Source organism: Aythya ferina (genome assembly GCF_964211825.1).
Source record: "Aythya ferina genome assembly, chromosome: 2".
Lineage (NCBI taxonomy): Eukaryota > Metazoa > Chordata > Aves > Anseriformes > Anatidae > Aythya > Aythya ferina.
In genome coordinates this window covers 118270437-118298286 of record NC_140297.1, presented here as the reverse complement: position 1 = coordinate 118298286, position 27850 = coordinate 118270437, and the positions used below count along the sequence as shown (strand labels likewise).

The window sequence follows — 27850 nt, the reverse complement described above, 5'->3', positions numbered from 1 at the left end:
TTGAGTTTCTACGTGAAAAAAAAAAAATTACTGGACTATTTCTTTCCTCTTAAATTCTTTTTGTCTTTTTTTTTTTTTTTTTTTTTCTTTTTTTAGATAGTGGTGAAAATAGGATTCCTTCAAACTTCACATGCAATGAATTCAAGACAAGATAATATCATCATCCGTCTTCTTGATGAACCTCTCAGTATCTTATCTTCAGTCTGAATTCACGAGAAAAACTGAACAAGCCATGCATCTACACATCTCTTCATATAAAAATTACTGCTGAAGGTTAGAAAATGTTTAAGGTCAAACTTCTAAGCTGCCATCTGGAGCCCATTTAACAATTGCCAAGAACATCTGCCACTGCCACGCATCCCTAAGACAAAACTTAGACATTACCTTTTCTTCTAAGTAGAAAATCTTAGAGTCACATGAATCTGAGCCTCTGATTCTTTGCTGCCAGCCATCAGAACCCAGGGCAAATTTAGTGCAGATTGTCAGCTACTGAAGGTGTTATTAGATAAAAATTGTTTGTAAAAACACACTGTGTTCACAGTCTAAAACCTCCTTCTCACAAATAATAGTGTCATTAACAGCTTTGCAAGACAAATCAACATTGAGATGTGGGATGGGGGCTGTGGCGCATGATATTTCCTGACGGCTGACTGAAATGCAGTTGTGGAGTAGTCAAAGCAAAGTTCCATTACTGCTGTTGTTGCCACCACTCTGCTGCAGCTGCAAAGAAAACTTCAGCTTTCAGATAGCTGAAGGCAATATTTTTCAAAAGCTCTACAAGTGAAATATGAATATAGACATTTAAGAACTAAACAAAACGTCCTCAGAGGTAGGTATAATATTCTCTGAACTTTTATGACAAAAATGAAAGATATAAAAATCAGAGAAACACATGGCTTACAAGATCTAATTCCACAGAAAAAGCCCTGCATCTATATTCATATTTTAAGATATAGCAAATCCCATTAGTTATTAATTCCTTACTTTGGGGAAGACATTTAGAGTTTAAAAATACTTTAAGGTTGCTACTCTGTACTCATATGCATGAATTCCTAATAGCAAGAAGTAGATTATGTGAGATAAAGACCTCTATTACTAAATACAGGACATATGTTTATTTATTTATTTATTTATTTTTCATGGCCTGGATGGAAATTATCCTCTCTAAATGATGGTCAAGGCATATAAAATATCTATTAGAATATGATGAAAATTTTAACTAGAAGATGTTTTACATGATTGCATCCTTAATTTAGTGATTTGATCAGACAGGGGAGATGCTTCCACACATGCTTACTCTGTCATATTTCTGTAGTTTGGTAAATGTCAGGTATTAGGTTATTTTCTATCAGTGGAAAAGTAATACAATATACTATATATTTAGTGATTCATTTATACTACATAATAACCAATATGTGCAATTCAAGGTAAATCATATGTCTATTAATAGGTATAATAAATGATTTGATTCCATTTACAGAACACTGAATCTGTGTTATAATGATGTCTAGATAGCAGAGAAAATTGAAATGATTGCTTTCATTCAATTGACAAGCTGTGAATGTGACTAAAAGCCCCACATTGATTATAGATCAATTTACCTTTGAAACTGAAAAACACGAATTAAGCTCCATGCCTTGTTCTTTAAGAGTTTTTTTAAACCACATTACATTTTGTATTTTAACAGATGGCAGAATTTAATCTTCATCTGAGGGACAGGAGTGATACAAGGTGATAGTTGTCTCATGATGTGAAGAAGATTCATGAAGAGTATTATGTTTTGTTTTTCTTTATTATAGATAATCATATATATGCTAAAATATTATCACCAAATCATTTTTTAAAGAGTCTTTGTGCCTGTATGGAAATGAAGATGAAGGTGCTTGTGGCCAACCCTCCAATCAAGCAACTCTTTACTTTTCAAAATTCAGAGCATTGTTATCAAATCCATTTCATAAAAGACATTGAATGTAATCTCACCAGGGCTTATCTTTCCAGTTCTGTTCAAGAACTGTAACCTATAGAGGAACTTGTTACTTTGAATGTGTTTTTACATTTTTTTCTTAAAGCCTAGAAATTGTTTACCTTCAGTGGGATCTATTTTTTGTTTTTCTGTTGAAATGCCTCTAGACTAAAAATCTGCTCCCAGCTGAAACAGAATTTATAAGCAGGCTGGCTATCATGATGTGCTCAGAAAACACTTCCTTGCTTGATCCAAATTAATTTAGACTGTCACTGAATCCTCAGACTGCTGAATCTTCCTGGAGTAACTTTTCTACATTATGAAAATTTAAAAAGACCTTCTGCTTTTGAGAATGAATCAACAGGTGGACAAAGTGATAGGTCTTCACAAAACACCTGCAGATTGAAAGCAAAGTATCTCCAAGACTTTGATTACAGTAAAAGAACAGAGAATGTTGAGATTAATGGTAAACTACATTTATGAGATCCAATATTTAAAGGTTAGAAAGTTAAGGTTGATAGGCAAAGTTTACAATAGTTTATTGTCAACACCTATATTTTAAAGTAGAAAAGAGAAATCATGTTTTATGTTTATCATGGAGAAAAAGAACAAGTCTGAACAAAAGCCTGCATGGGAGTTGTGTATAAGAATTTGGTCACAGTCTTTTGAACAGAATTGGAGCTTTTTACACAGATTTAATTATTATTTAATTATTAATTATTATTTTTTTATTTTGTCAGTAATTCTATAACTCTAACAAAACTACAGGAATGGCTAAAGTTATGCCTTGTTTATTTGTTTGTAGTTAGCAAGTGTGTGTAGTTGCTGCACACATCTGCTCAGCTATGTTTGCTTGTATTGTTGCAGACATAAAAAATACATAAATAGTGACAATTTAGTGTATTAATGCATGTTCAATATCAGCCAGTGTCACAGGCTACTGCACAATACCTTCTTTGTTCCTTTGCAAAATGGGGATGAAAATACTGTTTACATTTATTTTATCTCAGTGCAGTATCATACTCCTTAATCATGTCTTACCAAGAAAGCACACTTAAGCATTGGAAGTCCTTGAGGAAAAAAAAAAAAAAAAAAAAGGCAAAGAAAAAGCAAGGCAATGTGAAATTAAATTATATTGGAGGGTGAGGGAACTTTAAACCTGGGGCAAACTAGGATCAGTTGGATGATTTTTGAAAGAAAAACCTTGTGTGACTATTTTCTCTTTGTTTTTATTGAAGATACATATACTTTTTAATAACTGAAAGACTCACACTCAGCATCTAGTCTTGCATGGTTCATCATGGTTATAATGCTGATAATTCCATAAAAACAGCATTATGATATCTTAGTAGGAACACATCTTTCTATGCTTCACATCACATAGGAGGTACCCCCCCAACCAAGGGCCTGGTCTGGTCCTCTATTACCCCATGTCCTTTGGCTGCCTGACAGCCATGTAGAGCTGTTCAACAAGTGACAAAATCATCTTCCTTGTTCATTCTGCTTCTTGCCAGCCCAGATACAGTGTCTGTTGCCACCAAGAGCAGATAGACATTTAGAGAAGGATGATGCAAATTAAGGAGGAGATGAAAGAATATGCTCCCAGCTGCTGAGAGCTAATGTTTCAGGGCATTCTCTAGGGAGAGGCTACTGGGGATATAACCCTGCTTGTGGGTGAGTTTCAGATGGTCTGGGGAAAGAGAGACTAGGAAAGAAAAGCGTAGGGAAAGGATCAGGGAGTAATGGGCAAGGAGGGAAAGGTCAGAAGGAGACTGGAGGTTGCAAGAATTAGAGGAAAAATGGAAAATTAAGATACAAAAAGTAGGCTAAAGTCTCTGAGAAAAGGAGTTGGGAGGGAGGGAAGAGAAAAGAAAGGAAGTACTGAAGGTTAGTTTGAAGAATTTGCTGACACTGTCAAAAAAATGTAGTATCAGGAATTCCCCAGAACTCCTCAACTCTACAAAAACGAGAAGACAGGCAATGGCTGAAAGAGCTGGTCTCACTTTAATTAAATGTTTATTTAAGTCTAACATATTTGAAAATTATAATTAGTTTCCCCCAGCAATGCCCTTAACTAAGCCCCTTTCATAAAGATCTTTGAAAAGCAGACAACTCATGAAAAATCCCAGTTGGAAACCTTTTTTTTTTTTTTTTTTTTTTTTTCCTGAAAAAGAAGTTTACCGAAATCTTCAAAGGCCAGAATCTGGCATAGTTTTCTCCTGAGTAAAGTTAAATCTGCAAGTTAAAGCCCTGCCAGGCAGCATGACATACTCCAGCTACCTGCAAGTTTGATCCCAGACCAGTAAGCAGCAGTGATCAAACTTACTGCCCATCTGGTTGAAGATTTGACCAATCCAGCTGTTCTGTATAACCTATCCCTACTCATGGACAGGTGTCCAGCCATGGCACTACAGGGTACAGTCAATCAGTAGGCGATATCCCCACAGCAAGAACGAAATAAATAAGTTCACATAGAGTTTCATTCTGCAAGGGCTTCCACTGCCCCTCAGTGTTAATGGAGATGTCCTGTATTAGCAGGCAAGACAACATGCAGTAAACATATACCTGAGTAGGCTGTTGTCATTCCAATATGACATAGCTAAGACCTGGCTTAAATGATTATTTCTTGGAAAAACAGACTTATTTTCTGCTGACTGTGATCAGTTTTAATGTGCAAGAACAAATTTTGCAGAAGGAATGTCACATTCTTGCCACTGTTGAATTAAAATCCATGATATTATTTAGAGAAAAGTAAGATTCATGCCCTTGCTGTAACAGCTGTAAAAAAAGTATGGAGTGACTAATTGTACAAAAACTCAACTGGACAACAAAAATTCTGCACATGCCTGAAGCTGTGAAACCATGGACGTGATGTTCTGAAAATCACACTCTATATATGTATGAGGTAAGACACTGTAATACTCGCATCACATGGTCTTTTTAATTGTGACATTGGATCAGACAGAAAAAACATCAACAGAACAACAACAACAAAAAGACAATAATATTGAAGTAAAAATGTGTATGTAGTCATGTCTTCAGCAGATACACTGTGGAGCTGGCCGGGAATGTTTAAAGGGATTCATTTTTAAAATAGAAAAATCAGTTTGTGAAAGAAAGCCCTCAAAAATAGTGTATATACAGTTTCAATGTGGAAAGAATTTCTGGTCAGAATACATGTACAAACAATTATCCCCTGTCTACAACCCCTGCTGGCAGGGAGTAGGAAGACTTAAGTCCTCGCTGTACCTCATCTCATCAAGGGACCCAAGGCTCCAGCTCACAGAGGGGTGCCCAGACTCCTGGGCTATATTGTGAATCAGTTTGACAGGAACATTTAGACTGGGACAGTGCTTTGTGCTTCCTTCTTGTCCTCCAATCCACTCCGAACGAAGCCTGGTGATTACGGCACTTTTCTGGGATATGCAAGGGAATTTAATATAGGATGTCTCCCATGCTGTGGGCAGCTGATGAAAACCCAGAAGAGCCACCCTCTGTGAAGACGTTAGGTTAGAAGAAGTTTCAGGCTTTGTCACTCTCAATGGTTTCTAACAGTAGAGGAGTTCATAAGAGGAAATTGAGTTTTCCATTTCTGAAGAAAAATCAAATGACTTACTACTGAGTCCAGGACCTAGACAGATATAAATAAAGCAAGTATAATTTTGTGATATCAATTTAATTGCATATTTCTTTCAAACTATATGACCACCTGGATGCAGTCATAACAATAACAACAGCAAATCAATGTTTGTGAGGAAATGCAGTTAAGTACTAAGATCTAATAATATGCTCTCTTGGAAGCAGCTGTAAAATTTTTTGTTTCCCTTTGCAAACAGAGTGTTAAGAATGCCAAGAACCAACAAGTGTCTAATATTATTCTTCCCCAGATGAAATGAAAAGATATTGATTTCTACCAAATAGATTCCCTAATATGTAAGCACATTATTCTAAGACGTAGAAGAATCATATACTTTTATTTCTGTTCTCTCTTGAAAACACTTGAAGGAAATGTTTCATCAAAATAATAAAATAAAATAAAATAAAATAAAATAAAATAAAATAAAATAAAATAAAATAAAATAAAATAAAATGGTGTGTATGCTTTTTGGGAAAAGCTATCAAACACATAAAACATCTTTTCAGATAGTGGACATATATGTTCCTAATTTTACTTTATATTTACTTGAAGAAAAGGAGTCTCTGAACACAAAAAGACATGGGTTTGCAAGGTTATGCCACTGTGATTACATCATGTGTAGTTGTGAAGCTACATTTCAAAAGCAGATTTCCTTCTTAAATCCTATAAAGTCTACAAAGGTGCTACCCATTCAAAACAGTGACTCCATTAATTTACACCAGCACACTTGCTATAGTAGAGATGGGGAATAGGGATTAATCGGGTATGAAGAACCTCCTTTCACTACAGTGTTTTTGTAACTCATACCTATGGATTTCTCATTAAGTCAATCAATCCTTTAATTTCCTTCAAAACTGAAACATTTTCAAAGATTCCAGAATTTTATTACTATTCTTCCAGTCATCTATTTGTCCCTGTTAATGGGATGAGAAGCAGAAATGCCCCAAATACCCCAGAAGAATGACACTGACATGTTTCCAGCCTATCTTGGTGCAGAAACTGTCAATCATAGAATCAAAGAACCATAGAATATCCTGAGTAGGAAGGGACCCACAAAGATCATTGAGTGCAGCTCCTGGTTCCTCACAGGACCACCCAAAAATCAGGCCATGTGTCTGAGAGCATTTTCTAAATATTTCTTGAACTCCGGCAGGCTCGGTGCCATGACCACTGCCCTGGGCAGCCTGCTACAGTGACCAACCACCCTCTTGGTGCAGAACCTTTCCCTAACCCCCAGCCTGACCCTTCCTTGTCCCAGCTCCAATGCCTTTCCCTCGGGTCCCAGGGTCCTGTCACAGTCCCCAGAGAGCAGAGCTCAGCACCTGCCCAACCACTCCCCTCGTGAGGGAGCTGCAGGCCACCATGAGGTCTCCCCTCAGGCTGCTCTGTGTGGGCTGGACAAACCAAGGGACCTCAGCTGCTCTTCCCCTCCAGACTCTTCACCATCTTTGGATGGTTTTATGTCCTTCTTATGTTGTGGTGCCCAAAACTACACACAGGACTCAAGGTGAGGCCACATTAGCACAGAGAAGAGTGGGAAAATCCCTTTCCTTGAAGTGTTAACCCCCTCGCTGACATTCTGGAATATTTTTCCAAGTGCAGTCAACCATTTGAACCTTTGGACTACTTCTCAGAGTCACTTGCCCATATGCTAAGCGTGACAGGAAATCTATGACTGTATTTAGCTATTTCTATATACATAGACTGAGAGAAACTCTCAGGCTTAAACATTTTAAATTTTAGAAATACACTTTACTCCTCTGTTGTTGTATTGTTGTTGTATTGTACATGTATTCTTTTCCTTTTCCTTTTCCTTTTCCTTTTCCTTTTCCTTTTCCTTTTCCTTTTCCTTTTCCTTTTCCTTTTCCTTTTCCTTTTCCTTTTCCTTTTCCTTTTCCTTTTTCTTCTCTTTTTCTTTTCCTTTTTCAAATTTACTCAGTATGAAATGCTATCGTTCCTATTTAAGCGTTAGAACAGGCTGTTCTAACTCATCAGCTGAATACCCTTGTTCAAGAGGCTTGTCCACAGAGACTACTCTTTCATAAATATTTTCCATTTCCCAGCAGCTTTGCCTTGTCTCGAGCACATGCATAATGGAAAAGGAAAGGCCCAAGTTACCAACTGCTCAGTAAAAAAAAAAAAAAAAACAAAAAAAAAAAAACAAAGAACATTTCTGTATCTGTCAGGGAGCTATACAAAAACAAAACAAAACAAAACAAAAAACAGGTGTTATATTTATGGTTAACCAAGACAGCATAAGGAGAAGGCAGCTCTGAGATTAACAGAAAAAAAATGATCTGATTTGTGATGGCCACACTAAGTAGATAGGAAAAAAAGCATATAGTACAATTCATGTTAAATAAAAGCCTGCTTCTGCCTAATACTTTGGAGAATTTGTCCATGAGTACTTCATTATTAAACAACATTCCTGTGCTACAGCCAAGTTTAGAAAGGATTTATTTAACATGCCATTACGGCAATTAGCCCCAGGGAAAGTTCAGCTTGCATACCCAGCTTCTAAATATGTCTTAAATTTGTATTTATCAACCAAGTTTCCTCCCCCTTCCTGCTACTGAGTATAAACTTTCCTGTTTTTCTTCACCTCACAGCCCCTTTGAAGCTTTCAAACTGAGCTCTTTTCTCAGCACCCAGAACGTCAGCGACCTGTTCCATCTTTCCTCCTGTGTATACCAGCACAATATCAGTCCTCAGGAAGGTAGACCTGTCAGGCCCTGTGTGTCAATTTTGATCACTACTGCAGAAGTAAGTGGATGATGTTGCTGCAAGACAGGATATTTAAGAGACAGAAAGGAGACTGAGGACACTGAAGCTTAATTTCTAGCTCTGCTGTGACTTGAGGCAAGACATTCAGTCATTACCTGTATTTCAACTCTCTAAGTTTGCATGAGGATAATAATATTAGTTTTTCTCCACCGTGTTTCTTCAGTCCATAGTAGGTGAACTATAACTTGCAATGTTTATTTACAGGATACAACACATTTAGGGTATGATCTTTCTTTAGGTCTCCAGACGCAACTGTTCCTCAAAAGGCTCTCTGAACTCTATGACTTTGATCGGCTCCTCATGACAAAGAGTGACACACAGGAATTGAATTCTGGTGCCTGAAAAAAAAAAATGATTTTGAATTTGCAAAGACATCCATCATCTTAAAATATATATACATTTTTATTCTTCACGTTTTGACTGCATGTCAGAAGAATAAAGAAACACATAAATATTGTGTGTTTACACTAACGCTGATGTGGCATCTATCACTATGCAGTAATCACCCGGCAACTGTTAGATAAGTTGAACCTCGAGTTGCTCATCTCCTGAAACCAAAACAAGGCTTCTATTGCCCATACCTCTGTCTGGAGCAGGCAACACGGAGCAGAAGCAGCACTGGTCTCTATCATTACAAGGAATTCTGAGCCTCTTTACTTAATTTTTATGTTTTTGTTTGTTTGTTTGTTTGTTTGTTTTTGCTTTGTTTTTGTTTTGTTTTGTTTTGTTTTTCTTTCCTAATGTCCAAGGCAGAACACTCCAGGTTCCCTAGGGAATGGGAAAGGAAGAGTTTTTTTTACAGGTTTCACCTGAATGCAGCATGCGTAACCAGCACCCATTGCAATAATCCCATTTCCACCTGCCATTGGCTGGTATGCATGTTGCAGTGCATGTACAGTAGTTTTCACTATATGCCCTGCAGACTGTCTCCAAAATAGAGGGGACCAATTTCTCCTACCTTTTCAAAAGGATTCCCCACTACATTCAATTCACTGACAGACTTGGAAGGAAGCAAAATTAAAGTTGCCTAAGCAACTGTAAATCTACTGTTTTTTAACTCTTCAACTGAAGTTATTTATTTATTTTTTAACAATATTTGTTGACTATACATTTTATAGTCATAACAAATTGTGAGTGTTGCAAAATAAAAACACGTCAGAGCCACTGATTTTTATACATATTAACAATGAAATGCTTAGGGAATATCACTGCCTGAGTTAAAAGAGTAATATTGCGTTGGCTTTTGCAATATATATGAAAAATTAACCTTGTTTCACTGTACATACTCTTTTTGTTCACCATGCTGAACATATATTCATTATACACTAGCTCTGAACAAAGCACAGTGAAGTCACTCTACAGTGATAACAATGAAAGTTTTCTCTCAAACAGCAACAGGAGTGGCCAAACTGATTTTTTGGAGACAAAAAATAATAAAGCATCTAGTTTTATTTTCTACCACTTACGCTGTCTCTATCATAAAAATGAAGTCAAGTGAAACCAATAATATTTCTAGTAAATGACTCAATCTACAAAACCATAATTCCCTGAAAATTTCAACCACTGGACTTTTTTTTTTTTTTTTTTTTTCCAATATTTTGACCCTTCTACTAAAATAGTCTCAATAAATTAAAATCTGAATATTTTCCAATCTATTTCTCAGTGTTATCTCATTAGTATTACATCTGAACTGTTCAGGATGATGGCTGCAGCTAGAAAAAATAAGAGGAATTTCAAGGGCTCCATGAACACTACCCAATATACTGCTGCAGTCTAAGAATAACTGACATCAGCTTGACCTCACACTTGCCTAAAGGAAAATGGTCCTGTAGCATTTGGTAAAGTTTATGAGATGCCAGTTCCTACTGTGGTGTATGCAGGTCTTTAATTTGCTGTAATTTATATTGGGAAGGCTCCCTTAGGTGTACTGTTTTGTTGCAAAAATGACTGAGAATCAAACTTCAAGCCGGTGATCTCTTTTTTTTTACTGTTCCACAATAACCTTTGGAATGAAAGGAATGTGATACAGCACCAATGGGATGAATGGTCTTCATGGAGCAATCAAGAATAGAATAGAAATGGATTAGATAAGAGAAAATATATGCAATTGCTTGCAACTTTCTTAGTTGCATGGAGCTTAGTAGAAAACATGATTTAATTTCATTTTCATATTCTTTCTAATTTAATTGTATTAATTTTTAAATAAAAGTTATTCTGTGCAAAACAGTTTGGAAGAAACAGAAATTCTGCTCCCTGGTTATAAATCTTAAAAGTCTATGCCACATCTGAAACACTTGTTTTAACAAATGTAATGAAGAAATACAGATAAAAAATTATCCTGGAAAAATAAATTAATGCCATTTTTAAAACCCCAGCTAGCTTTGATCAAGAGCAAACTTCTATGAAATTTTAGGAAACCACTCATATATTTTAGTGGTAAAAGATGTCTGTTTATAAAGAAACAGTCACATCTGTTTTTCCTTCATCCAATTCCTGAAATTAACAGGGAATGGCACAGTGGCTGTGAGCATTTCAGTTTCTGGGGTAGAGAAAGAAGGGAGTATTTCTCACTGATTTCTACTGACCCCCTGTGGTAAACTAAATTGCATGGCATTGCTGAAGGCTTTGGCATCTTCATTGAAGGGACAATGTCCACCATGGCCAGGAAAAGTCTTAGGAGTTGAATCTGACCATCTCAATGGGCATGACATCTGGTCTGTCCAGAGCCAGAAGATGGTCAACATTCAAAATCTGCTTTTAGTCCATGAAAAGATACCAGACTGTAAGCAACAGTATGCCCTTCTCAGTATACAGCAAGGCTGTAAATCTCATAGGGATATCCTAATCCATAAACTGAAATTAAGTAATTTACTTCAGCCACCAAAAATATATGATGAAATCAGAGGTTAATCTATGTACTTTTCAGATTGCAGTGATGGGGAGTATAATTGTCTATACAAATGTCTTTCCAGACTAAGTTGAGCACTGAAGTGGACAATTATTCAAAGGAAGGTGCTGCCAGTGTATTGTAATTTAGTTTATATTTCAGCCTGAAGAAAGACAAGACAAGTTATATGAGGGATGACTTCAGATATTTCAACTTTCAGCTTTTCTAAAATACGTATTAAGTCTGTCTATAAGACCAGAAATTATAAAAAAAAAAAGTCTACTGGAAAAAGGATTTATTAAAATTTATGCTCACTCTCAAGTACTTACAAATGCTTCATAAATTGCATATTCACTACACAAACGTTCCTTCGATTGGGAGCAAGCCAAGGTTTTCACTACTTCCATTTGTCCTAGAAGTAAAACCACTTGCAGAAGAAAAATGAGCTAATGAGAATACTAAAGAGTGTATAGCAAAACTTTTACACAGGGAAGTTGCATCTGGATCTCACAAAATTCATATACCTAGGAACTGTACTCTGCAGATTTGATCAGCTGTCAAAACACAGAATGAATAGCTGAAATATAGTTATTTTTTATAGATGAGGGGAAAAAAAAAAAAAAACACATATAAACAGATCCAAATCTCATGTCATATCTCTCTAGCATTGGCAAAAATTAGAGTGCTGCTTCTTTATCTGACATGCCTTTGTTACAGTTGGTGGTTAGTTACATTAGCTTGTAATCTGTTAGTTACATTAGCTTGTAATCTGTTCCTGATTATTTAACACACATGGAACTAATTCCATGGACCCATCAGTATTGCTGCCATTCTTTCCCTCTTTATGAAAAACTGAAAGAAATAGTTGGAACTAGGAATAAACCTTAAGTATGTTGGCTAAGCAGACAACGTACTACATACATAAATTCCCTTCTCATGTGTTTTTACTTGTTTCATATTTTTCCTGTAAAATTGTTTTAACAATGTCCTTGAAAAGTAAGGGGGAAAAAATTCCATTAATATTTTTGGTCTCAAAAAAACAGACTAAAAAGACAATAAAAACAACCCTGGGTGGAAAAAAAAAAAAAAAAAAGTTAGTTATAAAATTTATTTGAGATCAGTTAATGAAACTTTCAAACTTTGAACAAAATAACTGGGCAGCAAATTTTGCAAAATCACCTAGTAAAAATATTTACTTTATATCTAAATGAATCTGACTCAAACCAAATCTCCCTGTCTCCCTGTAATAAGGAATGTACTTTTGAGAAATATCTTTCAGTTTAATTTTTGGATATGGAATAATACATGCCATAGCCATGACTGAAGGACCACACACAGCATATATCATGGAACTTTGACAACGGAAGAAATAGGGAAATTAGGTCCATTGGATTCTTCCCCTTAGTTGTAGCAGAAATATGATTACAAATCTGAGAAAATCATTCTGAGCAAAGTTTAATCAGTCTTGTGCCCTGAACAATTTCAGTTCTGACTTTTTCCAATTAGGAGGAAATAAAAAGAAAAAAGAAAAAAGAAAAAAGAAAAAAGAAAAAAGAAAAAAGAAAAAAGAAAAAAGAAAAAAGAAAAAAGAAAAAAGAAAAAAGAAAAAAGAAAAAAGAAAAAAGAAAAAAGAAAAAGTTTCAGTTGGAATATTCCCAATAGTTCCATGTATTCAGCAAAACCAGCAAGCCATTGAAGAGGTATATGAGCCATAAGCCTGGGATGTAATTTTTTTCTACTTAAGCCAGGCTTCAGAAACAATCAATAAATATATTTATTGAAATCATAAAATCTATGGTTATGATTTCTACATTTTCATAAGTTTATCTTTAAAATATTGTTCTAATATGAGATTCATCATCCCCTTTTCCTCTTTATGTATTTCATGTACCAATCCTACTTTAATATGCTTCTGGGCATTTTAGGGAGGGGTGAATTTTCTTTTCAGAACAGTTTAGATATCTGAACAGATGTAAAATTAGCCAACGTTGCAAATTGTAACCAGTTGTATACTGCAGACACACTCATCTCAACATTCTAATATGATATTTATCAGCTGTTAAATGAGAACAGAACCATCAACTTCAACTTAATCTAGGATAATGTAATGTTTACAGCTGAAGAATGACTGAATGCTTATACTTACAGAGGTGTTTTCTTTTAATGGCCACATTTTTCCAGTCCCATGCTACAACAGCAAGAAAAAAATCTTTTTTTTTTTTTTTTTTCTTCTCACATATGCTAAGTTATAGCAATGATTATTATGATTTTTATATCTATACAATAGTGCCTACAAAATATTTAATACCTAAGCAGCTGGTGCACTGTGGCTGATGCTTACTAAAAGAATAAATGTTTTGTCTTGTGCTTCCCCCGTGTATTTGCATCCATCTGGTGTCTTGTGTCATTTTTGATTGAGGCCTAGAGGCAATACCACAAAACAAATAATGTTAATTTTGCTTTCATTACTGGGGGCCCAAGAACCCTAACTCCAGGCTGAGAGCACTTTGGTACTTGGTGCTGCACAAAAACAATACAAAGAGATGCTTTTGCATAGACACAATTAAAAATCATGCATTAAGACAGGCAAAAGTTTGCATGATAAGTTTAAATTGGTATTCATTACAGGACAAATAATTTCATCAAGCATGCACTCTGAGTGAAAGCAGATTTACCAAGCTGGCAGAGGAAACAGTAGTTCCCCCTAATGAGCACTGTAAAGTGAAGCGTGTTCTCCAGGTCAAATGACAGGCAAGCATCTGTTTCACTTCCCAGCCACCCCGTTCTCACTGTGCCTGCAACCTGCCCTCTTCCCAGACAGGAGCTCACAGATTCCCATGCAGAGGTTACCAGGACCATGGCATGCTTGTGCTTAGCCTCAGCCGTGCTGCATTGGCTATGCCTCATCACTGCTGGGGGCAATCACTCTGCACAGCTCCAACGCAGGGCTGCGCAGCTGGCCTCCATAATTCCTTTTGAATACAGAGGAATTAATGTAAGGGTAGTTCTCATCTGGGCAATTCCAAACAGCTGTATTGGGGATGGGGAGGGCTTCTTTTGGAGATGGCTTCTCATTTTCATAGACTACAGAGGGAAACTGCCTGACTTCCTCAGTCAGTTAATTCATATGCATTAAGTTGGCACCCCTAAAATCTTTAAATGTTTCAAGACCATTATTGGGTCAAATCAAACCACAAGTTTTTAGGACTTGCCTGCTCATCCCTGGCATTAGATTAATACCTGGATATGGTGTTGCATTTACACACCCTTACCACCATGTACACTCACAGTCATCTATACAGTCATTCTATTCTTGTATAACTCAAATAAATGTATCAGCGAGGGTAGGGTGTTCTTCTGCAGGAAGAAAGGGTTTCTACTGGACATGGGATACCCAGCACAATTCAGCAACCTGAGACTGAGCCTCTTGAAACCTGAACTTTCTGAAAGCAAACACTCCTCCTTTCCTTTGAGACAAGAAAGAGATGGAGTTGCAGAGAGAGCAAGAACGAAAAGAACTGAGAAGCACAGCTGGTGCTCCAATGTGTTTGGATATCATACTTGGTCTACATGAGAGATCCAGTGTTGCCCCTCCACTTGGAAAACACCTTCTAAAATCTTAGTCTTTCACACATTAACTATGAAAATCAAAAGAATGATTCAGGAAAAGGTGAGCAGGATTTCATCCCAAATGGGAGTATTCTAGGACAAGTCTGTTCCCAGTCTCATAGACTAGGAGTTCAATTTTCTCGAGAAACATCTTGGAGTTGTCTGTCTTTGCTGAGCGAACGGCTTCAGGGACAAAGAGCTGCATTCTGAACTGTATGAAGTAAATTGACCCTGACACCTTTGTCAGGACAAGTATTTCTCAAGAGGAAGACATGATCGCTTTCTCTTAGAACCGCATAAGAAATCAGTAAGGCCATATTTGACAACTAAAACAAATACAACTGTATTTGAGAACTTCAGTCAACTAACTCAGTATCACAGAAAATTTTTGGCATGCAATTGGAGCTAATGACCTATTTTCCATTTTCTTAAATTCCACATAAGGCATATTAAATATTCATGTCCTATCGGTTTGAGAGTGTATCTCTGAACTTAGACCATTTATCCTGGGAAGCAGAAAAGGGAGAAGGGGGAATTCCCTCATATATTCAGAAGATTTATTCAGTTTTGTATGATTGCAGGCCTGAGAACAATCTTTCCCCTCAGAAATCGCTGCAAGTCAGACGTAGCCAAGTGATCTAAAGTACTAAACTCAAATGAGTAAGACAGACACAGCCCAGCATGGAAGTAATATGGGAGAAGCTGATCAAACATCTTTATCACCTCTATTCGCTTCCTTCTAACACAGCATGAGGTCATGTAATGGACCTCACTTCTAACTAACTCTCATTACTGGGATAGGGTAATCTCTGTAAAGAGATTTTTTTTTTCCTAGTTCTGTTTTTATTGAGATGGTGGTAGAGACATTGACTCCTGACCATTAGCATTACATTGATAGTAATTTAATGTATGGCAAAGACTCCTTGAGTCATTTATGGTTTCTCTATCTCTCTTTTTTTTTTTTTTTTTTTTTTACTAGTCTAAGTAAATGAATAAGTAAATGCTTGATTAGCAAGTGTAGCAGAGGTGCTCCTGTGAGCACCATCACTTGAGTGAGCCAAAGCCTGATGGCGAGGCCAGACCCTACACTCTGAGATTATTGTTATTGCTTCAATAGCATCCACCCCAATTAGAATCAGAACCCCAGTGTTCCAGGCACTGCATACAGTAAGACATATTTGCTGTCCCCCAGAGCCTTTAGCCTAATATGAATAACAAATGAAGCCAAAGGCTGTTCTGCCATTCATCAGGGAAACACACTGAGTGGTTGAGCTCTTTGGATTTTGTGTGAGAAGTGTCTTCAACTGCCTGCATTGCTGGCCTTTGTCTGATCCCCAGAGCATGACTAAGAAAAGGGGAAAAAAGGTAGGAAGATGAAGGTAAAGTCAGTTACAAAGTTGTATATTTGATAGAAAGCTACATGGGGAGTAAAAACAAAATTATAACACGACAGGACACAAATGCAGTGGGAGTTGGGGAAAGATGAAAGAAGGAAGGAAATTGGATAACAATAGTGATCAGAAAGAATAAAGGCAAAGACAAATAATGACAAGCAAGAAAGAAAGAGGATTAGAGATGAATGATGAAAGCTATGGAAATAAGGATGGTAGCTGCTATCAGAATTACAGGAAGTTATTTTATTTAAGATGTCATTGTTAGGAGTCTGAAAAAACTTTTATTTTTTTTTATTTTTTTTTTAAACATAGACAATCCTGAGAAGAGGAACATTTCAAGGCAAAAGATACTTAGGGGAAATGTGCAAAAGCAACTGAGAATATGTTTACATGGCACTCGCTGCTTCTGGAGTTAGTTCAGAATTGCCTAGATCAGTGTACTGGAAATAGTACAGCTTGTGTTGGCACAAACTTTCATGCAACCTAAGCATTCCTGTTAAAAAATAGGGAATTATAAAATGTATTTGAAAGTACTCAGGTGTTTTTGAAAATTTCATCTGAATAGAATCCACCGTCATGATTTGCTACCTTCCTTTCAATTATTTAATAACATCAATTTCTGCACAGGGAAAAAATCACACAACATTGTCAAGAATATTCACAAACTTCCTTATGAATAGTTGATGCACGTAGAATAGCATAGGTTTTGGAGTTTATTTTACAGGCACAATTTTGGCTGATTCCCAGGAGTCCAAGCCTGAATGCATGCCAGGGTCTACAGCCAGAGTGCCAAGCCCTCTACCTGAGACATCTCTGTCTCTGTTTCTGCCCAGCCCATATATTAAGTGGACATCCAAAATGCTCTTGCTGGTATTCTATACTTATTTTATATAACATTGCATGTGTTGTTTAGGGCACAAGCACTTGAAAGGACGTATAGGTGGGACAAGGAGAGGAAGGACACAGAAAGCCAAACATGTCAGCAGGACCTATGCAAGGGCAGGCACAGAGCAACCTCAGGGCAAAATCGTGATAGAGCTGGTACACTGGTCCCCCCATGGCCGAGCCATTCTCAGAAGTTCTCTGTCCAGAGGGTGATGGGTGCTTGACATTCTGGTATTATTCTGGGTCTACTTCCAGCTGCCATGCTTAACAACATCTGTGCAAGTTTTGCAGTGCCCAGGTTCTATGGCTGCTAAAGAGAATTGCCAAAGTCACCACCAAAAAGGATTAACTAAAGAGGCATGAATCACAGTCGATGTACCAGCCGTACTAATTCAGAGAAGTCCCACCAAATTTTATTTTTATATCCTACTGCTGAGTTCAGTAAAAAATGCATTTCTCTCATTCCTTACAATAGCTCTTTGTTGTCCCTGGAGAAGGATCCTCCTTTACTTAATAGCAGTACATGTGTACTTAATAGCTAGAGTTTATAAAGCTTGTAACACCTCTCTGTGCTTCCCTGAATGCTAAGGTACATTGAGTTTCTAAGTGGGACTGGAATACCACAGTACCTTGTAGTCAGGCTGGTCAAAGCAAGCTTAATTTCTCTAGGGATTATTCTTCATAAGATTCCTCATCATTCAGGCTATTCAAGTACCACTGATTTATTAGGAAATTCTGAAGGCCTGACTTATCCAAAAGCGGTGTTAGGGATTTGGTAAATCAGGGGTCTTATGGCTCAGGACAGCCATAAGTTTCTTTGACTAAAATGACACGGTAGCAGAGAGAATATCTACAGACTTTTTTCAGCCAAAGCTCTTGTCTAGATCAGCTTACGGGGTGAGGGATATCTTGCTGCAAAGATATCTATAAACAGTAACTATCAGAGTTGGGTGGAAAAAAGATAATTCCAGCTCGGGGAGGACTTCAATATTTGATGACCACTTTCATGCTAATTGGCAATGAAAGCTCAAAATGTTAAAGTTCAGCTAAGCTGGACTCCAAGCTCAGTTTAAAATACTGCACAGATGCAAACTATTCCTGAAGCACCACAACTTCTGAAATACAAACCCTGCTGATTAATTAATCTTTCATGCGGAAGGTTTTCCCACCAGGAAGGAGAAGATTTCTGAAGCCAGGCTCTTTGAAGCATGGGGCAGGCAGCCTGGCACGCACAGCTGGTGGCCAGCAGTGAAGACTCTGCTGTCACAAAAGTTTCTGCTAGTGAACCTCAAGCCTCCTTAAGCTGGCTAGAGGATGACCCTGCTTCTGATGAAAGAAGCCTCTGTAAGCCATCATTATTCAGAAGGAGCCATCTAGAAACTGTGCTCCTTTCCATTCAGAATCCAAAACAGGTACAGAGAGTGCCATGTTTCATCAGCATAAATAATTAACTGCAGAAGGACATGCAATATTCATAGCTGAAAATCATTAAACAAAATAGGCTAGGAAAAAAAAAATCTTAAACATGAAGCAGTATTAATCATTTAGGTACAGATTCAGTTTAGTGCTTCTCTTTTGTTTAATTTAATTATTATTTTTTAAAAAATCTATTCAAGGGCAGATGTTGCTCCGCAAACCCACACAACTAATTCCCACATGTGAAGCAGTCAGCCTGAGGTTTAGCCTCTTGCAGTATTAATTAACATCATGAGGCATTGTTAATGTTAGTGGACAAAGACAAAATGAAGAATTTTCTGTGCTTGGTGAAATAGGAATAAAAAATGGATCAAAAGAGCAGTGCTTTTCAAACAGCATTGTTTTCTTAGCTGTATTGTATGCTCACAAATATTTTAGATTATGAAAGGTGAAAGAAGCTCTCTAGGTTTTCTGCGTCTCCTGCGCAACAGGAGTCTCTCAGAACAGAGGTGTTTAAAAGCGAAAGGACCCCAGCAGCTCCATTAGGATTTCCTCGCAGAAAGACAAGAAAGCGCTTCCATGTAAGAGACCAAATCATCTCAGCAAGCAGGGACTTCCACAGCTACACTGTTCCTCTCACTGAAGAGGTGATGTCAGGGCAAACCCTACAAGCTGGCATTGTTCAGCTCATAGCCTGGAGAATCATCACATACAAATTAGCTGTGTCACATCTCACTAAAGGTCTCATTGTCCTCCTGCCTTTCTGACATTCCTCCTCTCTTTCCCTTCCCCTCCCCAGAAAACAGAACAGGCTCAGCCTGAAACTAGACTCTTTGTGAAATGGCTATGGTTTTGACATTTGGGAAGATAATCTGGAATTAAGAATAAAAAGTGTGGAGATAGGCTGGTCAGAAAAATCTCCACTGGCTGAAGGTAAAACTATTCACTACTCTGGGGTCTGTGACCTGCTACCCATCAGGAAACTATACAGGACCTGAGCTTAAAGGAGAGTGTTTGTTTGTTTGTTTGTTTGTTGTTATTTATTTATTTATTTATTTATTCTCTCTCTCTCTCTCTCTCTCTCTCTCTTTCTCTCTCTTTGTGTTTACTTTGGTTTCTGGAAGAACTTCAATGATCCATCATGCCATTTGTGCTGCACGACATTTGAAGCTGTTCTGAAATGTTGTGTTCGTATCACTCATCCCTGCAGTTCTGAGGAGCCCATGCAGAATGAAAAGACCCTGTACACCTGAGTTTTGAAGTAAAACCTTCTCGAGGATGAAGAGATTATTCTCTTAAAATACGATTGAATGCTGCAGCCCTTTAAAGTACAGACATAAAGCACTTTTAAGCCATACTTACACCAGTGTGCTTCACATACATAGTCTGGAGCCACAGAGCTTGAACCTTGCAGAAGCCTCTTCACAAGCCTGCTGCTACAAGTAAAATGACTTAAAAATATTCTTTTGGGGTAGATGATTGTTGCCCTGTGCATTGAATGTGGTCAAATATTTGTCAAGCATGCAATTAACCTAGGGGATCTTACAGTCCCTTTTCCTTTATCACATGTATGCTTTAGAAAGCAGGTGTAAAATCTACACAGTGACAATTCTCCATCCACTCCCACCTCATGGTTATGTTTTATTTTTGTTTACAGGCACTTCAAAAGACTGGAGGGGACTGCACTGAAGCAAAATATGAACTTCTGCACTTGCAGGTCATATACAGTTCTTTCATGAAAGGTGCAATCATACAAAACACCTACAGTTCTTTTTTTTTTTTTTTTTTCTAGCAAATTGTCTGTGACAATAAAGTGAGATAACTTTTTTCATTAGCTAGCCAAACATCATGCCCTGATGTTGAATATTTTATACTTCCATAAGGGAGTTACAGACACATATATGCTTTTCTGTTTCATCTGCAAGGTTATTCAATCTTTAAAAACAAACAAGAAAAATTTGATTATCGTAGGATGGTTTACTGTACTATGTTGGGACATAATCACTAAATTGTATGGAAAGGGTTTTTGTTCTCTTTCAAATGAAAATCATAATACAGTTTTAATTATGCAGAGACCACCAGTGTCTCCATAGCAATTCTCAGATGTGTAAGCAGGTAGTCAATGAAAGTTTCTGGTGGAATAATTTTGCTGTAACTTCATCATTTTCTTTCCCTGTTTATCCATTCCTTTGTCCGACTTCCTGCTCTGCGCTGCACTCTTACCCAAGCTGTGAGGTCTCCAGGCATGCTGTGTGTGCACAGTGCCCAGTGTGATGTGCACTTAGCAGTATTCTTAGCTCTCATCTAGAATAAATAGGTCAGCTAGTATACTATGTGCATGACAAGATGGTGACCACTGAAAACTCGGTGTTGTTTTGCAGCTACAATGTGATTTCAGGGCAATATTCCTACTAGTAAGTGATATAAAATGTGAGAGAGAAATACTTTTCCTCAGTGGGAAAGAAGGGAATAAGAGGGACAGGGTGAAACTCTGAGTAGCAGCACGTCTTGTAGGCACAGAACAAGTGGGCAGAAATAGATAGATCAAATCCATGTGTGCTAAGAACAAATCAATTAATCTGGCAAGAATCTGGCTCTCTGTTTCTACTATCAAGATATGAGGACATAATTACATGAGCCACAGCACTTGCAAGGATGTTCAACCAAGTCATGAATTTATTAGGAAACAGGGCAAACACATTTGCATACTGAGTTCATATTTCTAGAGGAAGAAATCTACACTCTATGCCAAAAATAAGAATTTAAATGATCCAATAAAAATTGTGAAATGTTATGAATGATTTAATAACATCATCGGCATTAGCACAGATGGCTCACCATGTCAGTATATCATTCTGTCTTGTATAATAGGAATGATTGAGAAATGCCACACATCTCTATTACACAGTATTATCCTGGTTGCCAGCAGTGTACCACTAAAAAAGTTCCAGTGCCGGAGCATGAAAGTTATCAGTCACATTTCCCCTGCAGAACAGCCTTGTAGATTCATACAACCACTGAGTTGTTCAGAAGAGGACAGAAATGATTTTGGATCTTCTCTGGGAGTCATATATTCTACAAAATGAAACAAAGCAGTGTTTCCAACTGAGTGTTACTGCTTAAAAAAGATTTCTTCCTAAAGAGGTGATTTTTTTTTTAACAAAATTCTCTGAAGCTACTAGGTTACATAGTAGCCTAACCCCAGAAAGTAAATAGTGTTTGGGTGCATTGCTACCTTCAGTTTGAGTGTAAGAAAAGTCCCTTTTTTCTCTTTGAGGGAGACAGATTTTTCAAATGATGAGACATGTACTGAAATTTCTGTTATTTGCAATTGCTAGCAATTGATGAGATGAAAACCAATGCATATTTAAAAAGAAAAAGCAAAAAATGCTATGCTTAAATCCCTGGTTTGATTAAACATGCAGTCTTACAAAGCATCATTCCTTGTGATTTGGAGAATAGGTGGGAGAAGCAGGAATGAGGATTGATCACAGGTGCAAAGTTATGAAGAACTGCCACAAAAATAAATATATGTTAAATTATATGCTTAAAGTTTTAATGACAGAAGTGTAGGTAAGCCACAAGTCTGATTTAAAATCCACTATTTTCTTACAAGAGTTGTAGCAAAGATTTGGCATTCTCTGATAGGATACTAGTTGGTCTTAGCAGTAAGCACTTACTTTTTAGAAATTTAAATGTATCATAGTTGGCATATGGCAACTATGGCATCAGAAAATCTTTCCACAAAACTTGGGAGCAGGTGGATGACCTTCCTGTTTCAATCTGCATTCCAGATTGTCTAAACAAGCAAATAATTATTCTTATTTTAATATTTTATTCAACACTGCCTCTTCTGGTTTCATTAAAACAGAAAATTATCATAAAAAGCAACAGAACAAGAAGAAAACTCCAACTTCGTTTTTCTTGACAAAACTGTCATTGACTTCAAGAGGAAAGAGATCCGATCTTTTTCTACAGTGCTAATCTAAATCCCCGCAAAACAGATGTATTTAAATTTTGCACTAGGACACATCTAGCACTATCAAGCCTCCTTTGAAACAGCAATATTTCAACTGCTATTACTCTGAGCAATGGCAATTACAGGCTTGCTTCTGACATCTGTGTATGTTTCAAGGCTGAGCTAAAGTGGATCTTGGTAAAACACTATTCGTGGCACCAGGGTTACCTTGCATATGACAGCTACCATCTCCACTTTCATCTCCCCCTGAGAGCATCCTCTTTGATGGCTTTCAGCAGAATGAGTGATCCCAACACCTTTCCACATAGACTGCACAGCGAACCCCAGAGCAGTGAACCAGAGGGAAAAATTGCTTTCTGTAAGAGTTTCTCTCTGTCAGAGAGCACGACTGGAAATATTTTAGAGTATGTCAGGAGAAGCCACTTCCATCCCCAAAGCACTGTTGCTTGGCAGGGACTTAGGACTGGTTTGACAAGTGTAGGTAAGACACAGTATTGTACATTGTTGTAGTTAGGAAGCTAACAGTTAGAAGAAGTAACATGATGTGGTTTAAAGGCAGTATTTGACCTACTTTCAAAGGTAGCAAATGTCTTTTAGCATACGGGGTCTTTGGAAGTTGGGCAGCTTTTATCTTTGTGTCATGGATGGCGGTGGATGTGTTGTCTCCACCCAACAAATGTAAAAAGCAGCAACAGTCTATTGAAGAATTCTCCCTGAAATCTAATGATCCGTTATTTATCACTGTTTATAAGTGCCCTTACTGTATATCTGCCGTGCTGTCATGGAAACAGCCTTTCAGACAGCCAATTAAGTGCAAATTAAAGTGACGCTGTCAAGATAAGCATATGTTAGAAATGAATTTCTTACCTGTTCCCACCAAAAAAATAAAAAATCCCTCAAATACTTTTAATTCATAAAAATCTTATTTGTAATCATCTTTTTGGAAAAATAAAGACAGAAGATCTGTCATAAATACACAATCCAAGAAAAAACTGTGAAGCCGTTGCCTGCATTCGACCTGTATATAATGGATTGTGAGTGACTATAAGTGCATTTAATAGAATTACTTTGTGTTACTTTGCTTTGAATGCTTCCCAGACCTCACATATGAGCAGTAGATTATACCTAGGGCTGGATGCTAGCTATTTTCTTTTATGACAAAAAGGCATGGTAGTGTCTGCACTATGCCATCCCAGTTCTACCATTTGCCCAAAATAGTCAGAAGACTTGTCAGCAGCTTCTCCATGGGTGTGGTTTCATAGCAGCTTTGAGGTGCTATGCCTTCCTCTCTCTTCACATGCCTTTTCCAGCTGCACCCCTGTGCACTCCCTTGCACTGACATAGATATGTATTTCATCTCCCAGTGACATGAAAGAGAAACACGAGAAGCGAACCTGGTCAGATGAGTACCAACACCAGTACATAACAAATGGGGAGAATAGGTTTCCTGGAACAGCATCCTCAACATAGGATGTGGCTCCACAAGATAAGAGCAAGGACAAGAAGGACTCCCAGATCAGGTCTCATGCAGTTTAATCTTTCTCAACTGTTTAACTCTTAAAAAAAAAAAAAAAAAAAAAAAAAGTGTTACCCCCTTCACCAGAAAATTGTTCTGTTCCATAACCTTCAGTGTAGTTCCTTAAGAGATGCAGTCTTCCCTGCCACATCTCCAGTGTGTCCTCTCTTGGCATTGAGGTATATTCTTTCCATTATCCACATGGAAGCATTCAGAAGTGCAGTGCTGGAGTCAAGCTGTGCACACTTTCCTATCCTAGGGGATTGTCTGTTAGCACTTTGTGGTCCTATTAGAGCTTCTTGTTGCTGCCTTAGCAGTGCAAAAAGCTATGTTGCACAAGGGAATCTAGCCAATAGACCCTTACAAAAATGTTGTTCACATGAAGACAATGCAAAAGCCATCCCCAAAGTCACTGGAGTCAGACTCTAAAGTTACATAGAAAATAAGAAAAATAAGAAAAACATCAAATCATGTAAACTCTTCCTGTACTATTCTTATATCAGGTGAAGAAGGTGAAACAGTAAATCAGTGTTCATATGCATGAAGACCTGGAGTGTGCAGCATCTTTCTCCAATGATATATGGTTGAGAAAACAGCTAATGAAAGTAATTATTTATAGCAAGCATAAAAGCATTGCTAGTTAGAACACAATAGGTGTCATCATCAATTTAACAAAAGCTTTTGAGAGTGATGCCAAGTTGGTGGTGCCTTACAGTGACTGGCTTGAACTGTGGAGAACTGCAGTTTTGTTTCAGATATCTGAAAACTCAGAGATTCAGAAAATTATCAGAGCAACAGCAGTAATCAAAATAAGGGAACCCTACAAAAATATAATGACCATAGACCTGTCGGCATCTTTTTCCTTTCTGCTCCTGTTGATCCCAAAGAAGAGCATACTGAATAAGGATCCACTATGGCTATTAAGCACAAAACAATGGCTATTAAGCACAAAACAGAACTAGTGAAAATTTCTACCTATTCTAATTCTTTCACCTGGAAGTACCTAACATATTGAGAAGATATCTCTGGAAATACAGTCATTCAAAAAGTAACACTTTTTAAAATATCATTTGATTTTATGACCAACAGTTATGGATGCATTTTGGTTTTGCTTATGCTACTGCTGAAATTCAACGTCCATAATAGCCATGTCAGGTGCCCTCACCCATTCAGCACAAACAATGTTGTCTTACTTATGTATCCATACTATATGTTAATTCCTGCACTGGCTTGTTTTCTTCCACATGTGAATGAGTAGTATTCCGGAATATACTTTACTTATGCCCTTTCAATTTCAAGTACACACTTCCATTAAACTTGCCTTAACTCGTGATAAGCAGTTTTCCAGCAGCAATCTAAACTAAAATATTACACTGACGCAGCAACACCGTTTTACTTCAGGAACAGATGCAATTTCCCTGAAACAAGGTTTTTCTCAGGTGCCCGTGTATGTTTTAGGATCATCGTAGTCATTCCATGTTGTGACCCATGAAGAAGAGATTGGACTGTGAACTTAGGCACATGGTCTGAACTTTTGGGTAGACCTGTGCGGTGTCAAGAGTTGGACTTGATGATCCTTAAGGGTCCCTTCCAACTCAGGATATTCTATGATTCTATGATTCTATGATTCTATGTTCTTCAAATGACCTCCACCGATGATCCCCACCTTCAGAAGCTCCAGACATCTATGCCACTCTTTTATCAAACAACATAGATGCTGAATTTATTCCAAAAGGTAATTCAAGAAGTCTCTAGTGACTTTATATGACTTTCAAAGCACTAAACATATTAGGCTTAGTTAATGTAAGACACCAGATCTACAGCTTGCCTCTGCTTCAGAAACGCTTTGCATCTCTGAAGCCTTGAAGTAATCTAATCATATATGGATGTGTTCAAGTCTGCAGGAGCCACAAGAGCCTTAAACTTTGGTCTGGATCCTTCATAATGCACCAGCCTGTGAGCTTGTCCATTTTGCTACTTTTACAGTAACTTTTTCACTCAACCTAATTTTGCTACTTTTTTTTTTTTTTTTTTTTTCTTGAATTTGGTAAATATCTAAAGGGATAGAAATGTCAAACATCTGCATATAGTTCAAATAGATATTCTATTTCTACCAGCAACATTACAGTATTTTTATATTAATCATGTCTTGAGATACTTGCAGTGATGATTAGTTATTCATATGCTAACTTCTTTAACTGTTGCACAACATTAAGCATACATCCGTTTTTATACAGTTTATGATCTCACAACCCATTTTATCCTTATTTTTAGAAAAAATAATTTTAACAAATCAAACGTTAAAAAAAAAAAAAAAAAAAAAAAAAAATTGCAAGAGCTGCTTGACTGCCAGGGTTACTTGTAGGAACATTGAATTCATCAACTTACAACTGTTGTTGCTATGTGATATCAAATGCCCTTGGAATATTCTTTCCCCTTCCCTTGAATCTGGGCAGTGTGTCACCAGCTTTGAGCTCCCTGATGTGCTAGAATTTTATTTCAGAATTTATTGTAATCCTGTTTGCAGAGACTGTTTTTTCTTCCTTGTTAAAATTAAGCTACAGTGCATCATCTCTTATATCCTTCTGCCTGCATTTAGTTTAGATACCTGTACACGTAGAGGGTATCAGTTACCAGATTGCATTTCAGTGTATGCACAATAGTACAAAGTCAAAATATTCTGCCAGTTTATTAGCTAGCAAAGTGCAGACAAGAACGAAGGATGCAAACAGAGAGGAACACAAGGCTGCCATCACCTTGCAAGCACCCCTTCAAAGCTGCTTGTTCGCTCTCTGGGGTGATTGATTCCCAAACACTTTCTCTGCTCGAGCAGATGGGCTGAGATCCATTTTGGGGTGGACCAGGGGAGCAGGGATGCTGTCCGGACCCGCTGTCCCCTGCTCCTTGTCCCCATGTCCCGAGGGCCTTGCTACCTGCCGCCCGCAGCTCTGCAAGGGAACCCGCCGGGCTTGCTGGCATTTTTATGTGCTTTTTGTGTTTGTTTTATTTTTAAACGCTAGGTGTCACTAGCATCCTCCTAACGCAGCCTGCTGAAAGTAGCTCCTCTCCGCTTGTTCGGTCCAGTGCCCAAACGTAGCAGGCTCTTATCAGTGCCTTCAGGAGCCCAGCAAATCCTGCTCAGCTCAGGGATGAAGGTGTCTGCAAAGCACACGCAACACAGGGTGGGTGCCTGAAACATGTATGTGCATGGGAAATAGCAGTAGCAAGTATGTTCATAAGTGCAACTTGCTCTGCTTTTGTGCATTGTCAGGCAGCCACATGGCTACAGAAAGAAAATCTTACATACCCAGTGAGAAAGGATTAATCACCCTTGCTATCACACCACTAGGCAAAAGGCTACTGTGCATGGTCTTGTCCCTTCTCTGAAGGAGCATAGCTGTCTGGCACAGTGATCATGTCATCCCTGCTTATGTGTACTATGGAAAACACAAAGACGAGCTTTGCAGTGTGTGAAACAAGGACGAGCCATAAACGGGAGTGAAATTTTAGCTCTAGTATAATCAAATTCAAATATTGCCAGAGGTTTAAAAAAAAAAAACACGATCGTGATCATGAAACAAGCTCTGAATAAATGATCTGGAATATTTTTCTACCCTTTGGGTACATTTTAACAAGTTCTTTGTACCGAGGTTTATGTAACATGCTCCAGTGTCATTATAAAACCTCAACTTCTACACAGGCTTTTCCCCTTCTCTTCAGCAAGTCTGTGGCTGGTAAGAGCAGCGAGGAGTCCTGGCACAAGTAAGGGAAACACAAGCG

The 27850-nt window shown here is 37.7% G+C and overlaps 1 long non-coding RNA gene across 1 annotated transcript; it reads right to left on the bottom strand.

The window, feature by feature from the left end:
- Positions 1-4884: 4884 nt before the first annotated feature.
- Positions 4885-8722, bottom strand: LOC311430728. The gene is made up of 2 exons (XR_014688990.1): positions 8480-8722; positions 4885-5594 (listed from the first exon to the last, which is right to left on the bottom strand). It is a non-coding gene; the product is annotated as an uncharacterized lncRNA (long non-coding RNA).
- Positions 8723-27850: the final 19128 nt, after the last annotated feature.